At 37.2% G+C, this 13,525-nt stretch overlaps 1 long non-coding RNA gene across 1 annotated transcript in view; it reads left to right on the forward strand.

Annotated features, from left to right (window-relative positions):
* Positions 1–13,525, forward strand: part of LOC138704451 (uncharacterized) — a 514,719-nt gene that overhangs the window by 487,910 nt on the left and 13,284 nt on the right. The window contains exon 4 of the long non-coding RNA XR_011333351.1: positions 11,865–11,979. This is a non-coding gene — a long non-coding RNA (uncharacterized lncRNA). The remainder of the gene's footprint in view (positions 1–11,864; positions 11,980–13,525) is intronic.

Here is a 13,525-nt window from a genome sequence, read left to right on the forward strand (position 1 = left end):
AGCATGGCTGATGTGTTGTAGAACTCTAGGTCTATCTCCTTCTTCTTCCGGTCTCTTATGCTTACCAGTTCCTGGTAGGGTCCTGTGGATGGTAGCCAGTGCTGCGATCTGATATCATCTGCGAAATATGTCTCTCTCATGAGCTCATATACAAGGCGGGATGGTGCTGCTTTTCCGACTCCTAGTATCCGTTTCATAAACATAGTCTTGACTTTTTCTATTCTAATCATGTCACCAATCTTGAGTTTTTCCCAAATGAACTCTATTCCGTACGTTATAACTGGCGCTACTACCGTTTTGAATAGTGTCATCGCTGTGCTTGTCGACAGATTGGTTATGTTCGGAATGTTGTATGAGGCTTTGATGGCTGCTGCTGCTCTTTCTTGAACGTGCATACCGAAAGATGTTGCTGTTGTCTGTAATGTAATTCCCAGGTATTTATATTTCCCTACAACTTGTAGGGGCTCGTCATATAAGGTTATTCTGTCATTGGGTGCTATTTTTCCGCCCTTCCTGAATGTCATTTGCACTGTCTTCTCTTTGTTTACATCCAGGTCGTTTTCCTCTGCCCAGTTCTCTAGATTTTGTAGCGCCTTCTGCACGTCCTCTTTTACTTCCGACCCTATCACCATGTCGTCTGCGTAAAGAATCATTTCTGCTTGTGAGTCTTCCCCTATTATGTTTGTCACATCTGCTGTGTAGATGTTGAACAGCGTGGGACTTATCGGGTCGCCTTGGAGAATTCCATTCGTCTGTATGATTTTCTCGGAGATTTCAACGCTGTTGTTTATTTCAATTAGATTTCGCTGTAGACAGGATTCAATTGCTCTTACTAGCGGGTGTCTCTCCCCAATCATGCCTTTCAGTTTCTCGATCAGTTTCCCCCTATTTAGTGAGTCGAACACAGCATAGTAAAACAAAGAAAGAACAGATAATGGAGTTAAATTAGTGAGGGTTCGTTAGAATTTAGAGTAGTGCTTAACTTAAATCAGTGTGGTAATAAAAGTGAATTAGAACTTAAATCAATGTTTTGTTTAGCTTAGTAGTTCATGTAAATTTTGTAGGGGCGTTGCTAATACTCGCTCAGAACACCGTTAGGCAGCAGTGAACCAGTTTATCAAGACTTGGTCGTAAGATCTACTGGGCCGCGTCTGTGACTACAATGCTAACAAGGGTTCGATCCCCGATCTTCGATAAGTGGAATCTGTGTTGGACAAAACAGAATTACGGAGGATTTTTCTTAGGGCAACCCAGTGTCTCTCTTTCATTCCACCAACACTTCACTTCCTCCTCATTTTATCTATCATCTGTAATAGTAGAAATAGGCTGGGATGATGTCTGGGGATGGTAAGTTATAGGTTTCTAATACCGATCTAGGTTCTAAGGGTTTGGTGCTCCAGGGTCTGGGTTCGGGTCCGACAGTTGATAATGGAATTTTATCTACAGGGTCGAGGAAGGCTGGCCCGCCTGTCAGCGTAGGATTCACGAATGCCACCAAGGCCATCCGTAGGACTTGCACAATATATGTGTATGTATTTATTCACACTGCAAATGGGTATATACCCGGTGGCAATGGTAACTAATTACAATCAATAATGACAATTAATAATAAACAAACCAATAAAAACAAAAATTAATAATAATAATAATAATAATAATAATAATAATAATAATAATAATAATAATAAGGAGCATCCTAAATTAAATGAAGCATGGTCACTTAAAATAACATTTAGAGTAAATCTAATTTGTATCTTAACCCTAAGTTCGAACTAAGACTCATGAGTGTGACAGGTTCATACCTGCACAAGTACCTTTCGGCACTACACTTATTTCGTTGTCAACTCACTCACTGCACTATTCTACCTGATTTCACTAACACTTCAAAACCATTTCACTGTTCAAATACTTTGCACAGCCACTTCACTGACACCAAAACACTTCACTTATACAATAGACTTCACTGACACTACATACTTCACTGACACAACACACTTCCTCACTGATAGAACACTTCAAATAACAAGATATCAATTACACCCTTTAGTTTGTATAATATACTACCGTCTATTAGTAAAGTCCTTAAGTCTATTTTTAAATACATTTTTGGTTGTTGGTAAAGCCTTTAGCAAGTCTGCAGGTAAAGTATTCCAGTCCCTGATAGTACGATTGAGAAAAGAAAACTTTCCCGTGTCCGTCCTCTGTATTCTTTCCCTCAATCGCACGTAGGGCGTAAAAATGGGCCTAAACGGCCTAAGTGCCCAAGGATCCAACTTCCGGGTCCAGCCCTCGTGAAACTGAATCAATCAAGACTAGTAGCATGTTTCATAAAAGGCCAATAATTACAGCAGTAGCTTACTCCAGTAAATATTAAATTTCTCCCGGAGAAAAATTTCTTGTTTCATAAAATTTTCTTACTGCAGTAACAAGTCTACCGCGGTAAACTGTGATAGTCACTTGTTATTTTCTTGACAGACAATCATAAAGCTTGAGTTGTGAGGGTACTGGGAACAATAGACTGTGCCGGTACTATTTCGCATTGTCTGTGATGAGGCGATAGTAGCGATGCTAGTGGTTAGCAACTATCTATGGATGCATATTCCCTATGTATTGAACTTCATGACTGTATATACTAGACTGTGGTAGAATCACAGTCCAGTACATACATTCATGAAGTTCAATACGTAGGGAATATGCATCCAACGACAGTTGAACTTTAGTTGCTAGCCACTAGGATCGCTACTATCGCCTCATCACAGACAATGCGAAATAGTACCATCACTATCTATTGTTCCTAGTACTCTCAGTTGCTAACCGCTTGGCGCGCTGTATCGCGAGAAATGCAAAATATCACTGTATACGATATTAGACTGTGGTAGAATGGCTATTCTCTAACATTTACGATCACTATCGATTACAGCATAGTGTTTTGTTTCATTCTTTCTGCATAACAATAAGAATAATGGTTCGCAGCACAGGAACAGTTTGGCTGTGGCGCATGCGCGGACCTCTCATCCAGTGCCAGCGTGATTCTTACCTGGATTTATTTTCGCGTGGACATTCGAGATCACATCAATAAGTTCCCTTCGTGCTCCGGTTACATATCTTGCATATACGAAGATGAGATTTGGTTAGTTTAGGCTTTTATTAACCAAGTCTGCACATTCCGCGCATGCGCAATTATCTTACAGCCAAGATGATCCTGTCGCGAACGCATGTCGCAGTACAAGGACAAAAACCGTGAAACAAATCTCATTTCTGCGCAAAGCAGTGACGAACGTAAGTAAGTGACAATATCATCTTCAGCATCAAGACACAACTTTTATGTTGAATGGCAAGAAGAACGATTCTGTATCCGAGACTGGGATAGTATTAAGTATTTTATTTGCAATAAACATTTATCGTGTGTATTCCGTTATAACATTGGAAAGCATTTCAATAAATACCACCATAACAACTACGGTAAATATATTCTCTCCGGTATGTAAACAGCAACGTTAAACTGCAAATTGTTAGTGTGTTCATTATGAGTTAATAACATTTCAATCTAATTTATAATAGTTGTATTATTATTCAGAATTGTTTATTTCAAGGCGAAGCCAGATCATAGAAACTTAAACATTTGAAACGACAAGCTTATTATGTTCCTAATATTGAGAATGTTTGAAAGTTTTCGTATAGAATAAAATTGTGAAACTCAATTGGGAAAAATGTGAAGTAATTTAGTGAAAGAGAATTTATCAAATACTACTTAGTTTTTTGTTTTGTCATCTGTCCGAAGACAGATCTGAACCTCACAAGTGATACCAACAAGGCACACTTATGAGCAGGCTTCGAGACTTCTTATCTGCCAAAACAGTAACAATTAATAATAATCATAAATAAAAAATTATTTTAAATATCTGGTCCTCTCGTACTAAGATATAAAATTTATTATAGATAGAAACCGACCTGGCTCTCGCCGGTCTGAACTCAGATCATGTAAGATTTTAAAGGTCGAACAGACCTAAACAAATTGAAATTCTACACCCAAATTAAATCTTAATCCCGATAGAGCAGTTCAGTGGGAAATCCGCATAACGGCGTACTGAGTATAGTGGTAAAGCGTACAGTGGGTGGTGGTACTGTAGAATGAATGACAACAAGCACGCAAAGGAAAACGCTCTGGATTTGAAGGTTCTGACGAATAGTTTGGTTTTCATACAAACCCATTTTCAAACTGTGTCTGAAACTATTACACGGTTAGAAAAATCAGAGCAAGAGATGCCGGAAGCTCTCAAATTAGTTGAGGAAATGACGCAGAGAATTAATGAGACACAAAGTACACAGGTTACTGAACGTGTAAAACAGAAGTGGAAATCAATTTTATGTAAAAATAACGGGTATGGAACATTGTGTAATATAAACACCAAATTAGTGGACATAGAGTCACCCGAGAATAAAGGACTGTCTTTTAGAGACTGCAATGATGTTAGGTTTTTTCGTTTTGCTCCTATAAAGTCATGCGACGTAGAGCGTAAGTTTTCACAGTACAAACTGTGTTTGGTAGACAACTGAAAAAGATTACGTTTGAGACACTGGAAATGTATCTTGTAGTACATTGCAATTCTGTACTGTAACTGCACTTCCTAAAGACGACCAATAGGATAAATGAAGAGATTAAAATTGCTACATGTTTATTTTCACCTTAACACCGTGTATAATTAAACACAAATGCTTATAAAAGACAGGAGAATAAATGCTTTTCACGTTATTTTGACATTGTCATTGTGTAATGTATATTTACTTTCAGAATGTCCATATGTGTGCGTTTCCCCATACTACTGTACTCTATTCTAAATAACAACGTTGTTACCTCAACACATCTACCTTTCACTACCTGCAGCGAGTCAACAACCTATAGTATAAGCACAGTAAACTTATTGTATCGGGTCCAAAGTCTCGAAGCCTGCTTATGAGGCAACTAGACTAGCGGTAGAGTAGAGATAATGGGACAGGGTGGCCAGTTCCTTTCACCTTCCATTACATACATCGCAGATTAGCTACATTATTAGACTAATCAGATTTAGTAGGTATGTTTAAATCTGTAAGTCTTTTGCGAAATTTGACAAAAGGAAACAATACAATCACTAAATGCCTACAATTGGAAAAACTCCGTTGAAGGAGGTTACTAAACCTTGCTGCTGTGCTGGAGGCGGAGTCTGGAGTTTCCCTCCATTAATCTGAACCATTGTCGCTACAGATTGACAAGTCATCTGACGCATCACTGCTATCAGTACGCGCTAATATTGGCTGACAATTAGATTGTTTCACTCTTTAAGACTGACGCATGCGTAGACCAACGGAGTTTTGTAAGTTGTTCCTCTATAACTTATTTTTCTCTTGCCCTAGACGAAGAAACGTCTTCAAAACTCAACTACTTAAGAATGAATATCGCAGCATGTTAATTGACAATCACTTAGTTTATCTTCTGAGGCTTTGAACTTCTTTTTTTTGAAACAAATATTGATGAACTGGTTAAACGTAAATCATGCCATAGAAGTACACGCAAGAAAGTTGAGCTAGCTTAAAACCAGAGGCATAAGTGTATGTGGGCAATTACTGTCTTTTCATAAAAAATAACGACCTTGCAACCCGTAGATCCGCCACTGAAACAAAGTAATTAGTGGAGACGTTTTTAAACATAACGCTTGCATGAACGCTTCATTCTTTTGCAATGAGTAGGAGGAGGTAAGTTTACCTCCTCTCTTCTGATAGTGTTTGGGTGCCCATTGATTACTACATATCTGATGAGGCCGCATTCTCTCCTGCAATATGGGCCTAGCAGTCGTCTGAAATCACTCACATAACCAACTCATGTGAGGCATTTCACAGAAAATTCAACGCCATATTTTACAGCTCACACCTGATATTTTTAAGATAATTTCGGTTAAAAAACATTCAAACAGAAACTTATTTGAGAATTAATGAAATACACATACAGGACAGGCCAAGAAAATGAGAAAAATATAAAACAGACAACTGAAATTTCAAAATTACATAAACTACAAAAACACAGAGAAAGCAAAATTTCTAGTACTGATGACTTCCTTTAGTTAAAAAAAATCATTTCACTTGTTTTGCGACGTGCTTTAAGGCATTAAAATATAAGAACATAATTTTTAACCACACCACGCGTTTATTCGTGTGCCAGTCCCAGTCTGAAAAAAGCGGGAAGGAAAATTATGCCCTAATATCTTAACGTGGTACCAACCTAAAACAAAAATGTTCTTGAATTTATATATGACTTCGTGACTGTTACTCCTTTGTATTTATGGCAATTCGTTTTCAGAAGATTCTCATACTACAGATTTAAATTTTCCACGGTTGGTCTAAAGTTATTCCGACAGTTAGTTTAAATAAAATCGTGGCACAGACAGATTACTTCTTCCCGGGTTTTCAGCTCTACGTGCTGATGCTCTATCCACTAAGCCACACCGGATTCCTACCTCGATGTCGGATCGAATCCTCTCACTTTAAGTTCCACCTCTTGGGTTCCCCCGGGTTCAAATTCCGGTGCCGGAGAGAATTTTTCTCCGTTCCACTCATCTTTCATCATGTGATGACGCAGAATATCTGAACTGAAATATCATATGTACTTCGGTACATCATAATAATACAGTATCATGGATGCTAACAACATGTATTTCCGCTAAAACGTCCAAGTCGACTTTTTTGCAACATCACAGTATTTCTTGTTTATAGTTCATACAGGGACATCATTTTATTTTTACTAACATTTTTAATATTAACCTGGCTATACTTTTAGAAAGCCGGAAACACAGTTTGCTACCCCCCTTCCATGACTGTAGTTCGATGATACTGGCGTAAAATACAAATCACTTTACTAGGTATAGGAGGGAAGAAAAGTAGTTCATCCATTTATGTAAACTAGGAAATATCGCAATTTTGAGTTTGATAATTTTCATTAGGTTTTTGTTTAACCAAAATACAGTACTGTATTAACACTTAGTGTTTTTACTCACGAATTGAGCTATCCATTCGGACGTATTAATTATGCAGTGTATATTGTACTGTTACACCACATTAGCGTACAATATAGAGAATGAATACGATGAAAGAGTAATGGAACGGAGAAAAATTCTCTCCGTCGCCGGGATTTGAACCTGGGTTTTCAACTCTACGTGCTGACGCTTTATCCACTAAGCCACACCGGATTCCACCCCGGCGTCGGAAGAATCGTCTCAGTTTTAAGTTCCAACTCTTGGGTTCCCTCTAGTGGCCGCCCTCTGCACTACGTCATAGATGTCTATGAACCTAGGACCGAAGTCCACAGAATGACGCAGAATATCTGCATGGAAATATCATATGTACTTCGGTACATTAAAATAATATATACGATATGCGTAAATCGCTTCGTGATTTAAGACGGCGCTTATTCCGTCGGATCCCGGCCAACTAGTCACTCATAATGAGTGCACCTCAGCACATGTGTGGACTTCGGTCTTAGGTTCATAGATATCTATGACGTAGTGCAGAGGGCGGCCACTAGAGGGAACCCAAGAGTTGGAACTTAAAACTGAGACGATTCTTCCGACGCCGGGGTGGAATCCGGTGTGGTTTAGTGGATAAAGCGTCAGCACGTAGAGCTGAAAACCCGGGTTCAAATCCCGGCGCCGGAGATAATTTTCTCCGTTCCATTACTCTTTCATCATATGATGACGCAGAATATCTGCATGGAAATATCATATTATTATTATATATAATAGATCACAGACACATTACATACAACAATTTTACACAAAGATATATTGAACTATCATATGTACTTCGGTACATTAAAATAATATATAGAGAATGAAGTTAAATTGAAAAATAATCATAATATGGATATTTAAACACATTTTTGAAAATGGTGGCCGTTCATTTCGATACAGGCTTCAGTTCTTTTGTGCATATTATCACACTATAGACTATTGTACCTAATCCCAATTACCAGTTTCGTTCTTCGTACTAGTAACTCATGTAGAAATAATTCTGTACCTACTCTATAAAAGAGTACCTTACGTACTGTAAATTCAATCTTCACTTCTGCCCGATCCGAAAAGATAAAATTACTCAGAAATGCTATCTACTGTCCGTTCAAGTGGTTTTGTCGCAGGGTCGTAGAAAGGGGGGGGGAGATCACGTGACAGTTAATTACTTAACGAGGCCCTTTTATTTAAGTTATTTTAATCAGTTGTATAATATTACGTAGACGTCCAATTCCTAACAGAAATTAATGTTTTTCAGAAAAGAGCTAAGACAGCCCAGCTACTCGACTTTACAGAGGGGGAACAGAAGCAGGTGGGGGAAACCGGGATGCGACGTAGGCAAACGGACGACAGTACCTGTGCGAAAATATGATTCAATATTGAAAGCTCTTTCGTCACTGGAAAACGCGAAGATATTTCTGGAAAGTACTATACTCCTCGTTCAGGCTGACCTAACAAAAGTTGGAATTAGAAGATGGAGAACACGAGCATTAGACAGGAGTGATTGGTCGGATGTTCTGAGGGAGGCTAAGGCTAAACTATAAGGGCCGTAATGCCAATGATGATGATGACTATACTCCTAACTCAGTACTGCTTACGCGCCCTCGGCTCTGTGTCGTGAACGGTTGGAAGTTTACTAGTAGAAGGGGTGGGAGTGAAGTACATTCAAAAACTCAGGTACAATAAAAATTGAAGTAAAAATAAAATGATGTCCCTGTATAATATTATACTACTAGCCGTACCCGTGCGCTCCGCTGTACCCGTTAGAAATAAATATGAAGCAATTACATAATTAAAATAGGACATTTGATCCAGGGAACATTCGTGTTTGATAGAAGGATAAATCACTTAATATGTTACTTAATTTAAATTGCATCCAAATAATTAAAATGCGATCATTTTGGTCCAGAGACCACTCATTGGTGCAATGACAATTCCTTTAACATGTTTCTAATTTTTATTACATGCAACCATAGTTTAATGAACATTGACATCATTTAGATTTAATGTGTATACTTTATTTTACTTGCTAGCCTATATGTTTCCATTGAATTATGGTAATAACTTAATTTTAACCCTTGTTTTCTACGTATTCAGTAAATGGCGATTAGCCCACTATGGTTCTGAACCCTTCAAATAACTTAAATAATATAATATAATATAATATAATATAATATAATATAATATAATATAATATAATATAATATAATATAATATAATATAATATAATATAATAATATCGGGACGAAATTGAAATACAAACTGCTGAGCCATTTATACCCGAACCCACGCTTTCAGAAGTCGAAATTGCGATAGAAAATCTGAAAAAGTACAAGTCTCCAGGTATCGATCAAATTCCAGCAGAATTAATACAAGAGGGTGGAAGTGCATTATATAGCGAAATTTATAAACTTGTACTTGCTATTTGGGAAAAGGAAATTGTACCAGAACAATGGAAGGAGTCCATAATTGTACCTATTTTTAAAAAGGGGGACAAAACCAACTGTGGTAACTTTCGAGGAATATCACTTTTGTTGACGTCGTACAAAATTTTGTCCAATATTCTTTTGAGGAGATTAACTCCGTACGTAGATGAAATTATTGGGGATCATCAGTGCGGTTTTCGGCGTAATAGATCGACTATTGATCAGATTTTTTGTATTCGGCAGATAATGGAGAAAAAATGGGAGTATAAGGGTACAGTACATCAGTTATTCATAGATTTCAAAAAGGCTTATGACTCGGTTAAGAGGGAAGTATTATATGATATTCTTATTGAATTTGGTATTCCCAAGAAACTAGTTCGATTAATTAAAATGTGTCTCAGTGAAACATACAGCAGAGTCCGTATAGGTCAGTTTCTATCTGATGCTTTTCCAATTCACTGCGGGCTAAAGCAGGGAGATGCACTATCACCTTTACTTTTTAACTTCGCTTTAGAATATGCCATTAGGAAAGTTCAGGATAACAGGCAGGGTTTGGAATTGAACGGGCTACATCAGCTTCTTGTCTATGCAGATGACGTGAATATGTTAGGAGAAAATACACAAACGGTTTGGGAAAACACGGAAATTTTACTTGAAGCAAGTAAAGCGATCGGTTTGGAAGTAAATCCCGAAAAGACAAAGTATATGATTATGTCTCGTGACGGGAATATTGTACGAAATGGAAATATAAATATTGGAGATTTATCCTTCGAAGAGGTGGAAAAATTCAAATATCTTGGAGCAACAGTAACAAATATAAATGACACTCGGGAGGAAATTAAACGCAGAATAAATATGGGAAATGCCTGTTATTATTCGGTTGAAAAGCTCTTATCATCCAGTCTGCTGTCCTAAAATCTGAAAGTTAGAATTTATAAAACAGTTATATTACCGGTTGTTCTATATGGCTGTGAAACTTGGACTCTCACTCTAAGAGAGGAGCATAGGTTAAGGGTGTTTGGGAATAAGGTGCTTAGGAAAATATTTGGGGCTAAGCGGGATGAAGTTACAGGAGAATGGAGAAAGTTACACAACACAGAACTGCACGCATTGTATTCTTCACCTGACATAATTAGGAACTTGAAATCCAGACGTTTGAGATGGGCAGGGCATGTAGCACGTATGGGCGAATCCAGAAATGCATATAGAGTGTTAGTTGGGAGACCGGAGGGAAAAAGACCTTTAGGGAGGCCGAGACGTAGATGGGAGGATAATATTAAAATGGATTTGAGGGAGGTGGGGTATGATGATAGAGACTGGCTTAATCTTGCACAGGATAGGGACCGATGGCGGGCTTATGTGAGGGCGGCAATGAACCTTCGGGTTCCTTAAAAGCCATTTGTAAGTAAGTTGTATAATATAATATAATATAATATAATATAATATATTATATTATATTACATTACATTATATTATATCAGAAGTTACTGTAATAACATTGTAGCATTATATCCATCTAGAGAAACTACACTTTCCAATGGTGAAATAATAATTAATTATACAAATCGGTTAATTTAGCTTCCGATATTACTTCATAAAAACATAGAAACATTCTCTGTAGGCTATCTTTCATAGCTTTCGATTGTTGCTGTCCAAGGCCCCTTATAGACGGTCATTTGTTTTTTAATTCATTATACGGCCTTAGATGGCAGTTATTTTAATTTTGAAACTCATTTATCTCATTAAATATCCGTCCTATCAAAATGTTTCAAAGAATAAAACTTATCGCAAATTATTTTTAAAGAAACATTTGTTATGTAACATTTTTCACAAAAATCAATAATAAGCGAGATATTACGATTTATTTAATTCACATTCCCTTATAACCCCCCTTTTAAATAATGTATTTTGAATGCCATATAGCCTGAAATCTAAGTTACAACGAACATAAATTATATTCCAATTTTCATCGAAATCCGTTTATCAATTATCGCGTGAAAAGGTAACAAACATACAGACAGACAGACAGACATACATACAAACAAAAATTTCAAAAAAGCGATTTTCGGTTTCAGGGTGGTTAATTATATATGTTAGGACCAATTATTTTTGGAAAATCGAAAATTACCAGAAAAATTTCGGCTACAGATTTATTATTAATATAGATAATAATGGAAAGCATGGGGCTCTACCTCCATGCCCCCCAAGTGCCTTCATGGCATGTTACGGGGATACCTTTACCTTTACCTTTATAGATAATAATGAAATAAAACCAGTCACATTTCTAAAGGAGCGCGCTGAATACAAAAGCCTACTTCTAATAGTTAAATTTAAAGTATGTTATTTTAATACTACCATTGAAAACCTTCACGTAACCTAGTAAATGTTTCTTTGTTGCTTTCAGAATATCTGCAATACAGAAATTGCTACCGAAAAGTATCGAGGGACTGGGACCTGTGTGCCAACAGATTCCTCGAAAGGGTTAACCACTCGCATACGAGAGCCTTCGACATTTGCTGGTAAGCATTTTCCATGGAAATGAAACCACGTAAGCTCTTCTGTAAGGATTGATACGGATGTAAACAACTGAACGTGTATGCGAGCGATGTTCAACTGTTCACGGGAGAGAGAAGTCTACCAGTTGCGCTCCCTCTTGGGGAACATTGTTCTACACAGCGTTGCCAACCGTAGCCGAATTCGGCTAAACGTAGCTTAATTTTTAGTCATGTAGCTTGTAGCAGAATGGTCGTAGCCGAATGTCAAAATGTAGCCGAATTGAGATTCGATGGAGCGACCATCTGTGAATACTCAAATTTTATGTGTAAACACTTTCTTTTAACAAATTTATTTTCTCATACTAATACCCACCAGAATTTCCTCACTTCCTCATTAGAATTACGAAAACATACCGGTAGAAACTTTGTGTCACAGATTGAATTCTGAACAATGCGACCCGCATTTATGGCAAGGATAGCATTGCTATTTTCAGTTTTATTTCCTATTATGTGAATAGCGCCTATTAACCTAACAGACAATTTCTGTACTCGTGAATTTGCAGACACCCGTCAGGCGGTTTATTAGGGGTCGCCTACCCAACAAAAGTAAACCAGTAACCTGACAGTTCCTCTGCTTGTGAACTTCCCGGCACACAGCGGAGTTTTTATTAGGGGTCGCCTACTCCGCAAAAAGAACCGTATTCCGACTTCAAAATAACAATGAAACTTAAGCCTCTTAGATTTTAAAAACTGGCCCTTCCCACGCATATCTATCCCATTGTCCACTTGCTGCGACACGTTGTCGAAAACATTGTAAACATCATAACATTGATCGTCGATTCTATTTATTACTCAATAACTGTAAGTATGTACCTATAAATACGTAGACAAATATGTATAAACACATGGGCACTGTGACTTTTTTGTATACTTATGTTAGCAAGTGTTATCAGAGGGATCAACTGAATTTCATTAGGTGAGTTAATAAATACTTTCCCTTTTTTATATTGCTGCATGGTTTGTAGATTGGGTTGAGCAACGCTTTACTAAATCTATAGAAGTGTGTTGATGCTTAGGCCTATGTATTGATTTTTCGGTTTGTAAGAAATAATAATGATTATTATAAATATTAACATTAACAACCCCATTAATAATAATAATAATAATAATAATAATAATAATAATAATTATTATTATTATTATTATTATTATTATTATTATTATTATCATATTCGTAGTTCTTTCGAATTATTTTTATTAAATTAATATAATGGGCGATGAAATCATCATTAAACGCAGCACATTGAACAACATATACGCAAATTCTCCAAGTTTTGAGCGTAGCTTAATTTCAGTTTTTGTAGCTGAATTTCGGGATGTTTGTAGCCGACTCGCTCGTGTTCAGGTTGGCAACGCTGGTTCTACATAATGCAGTACACAATAGCGCATCGCCGCGCGTTTTGCAAGCGACGACGGAACAATACTCGTAATGCAAGGCTGTGTGAAACATTAATCTGAAGTCGGTATCCACGGCAACTGAATGATTTATAATTCCACGGCTTCTTTCTTG

Source organism: Periplaneta americana, chromosome 8 (assembly GCF_040183065.1).
Source record: "Periplaneta americana isolate PAMFEO1 chromosome 8, P.americana_PAMFEO1_priV1, whole genome shotgun sequence".
NCBI classification, from domain to species: Eukaryota; Metazoa; Arthropoda; class Insecta; order Blattodea; family Blattidae; genus Periplaneta; species Periplaneta americana.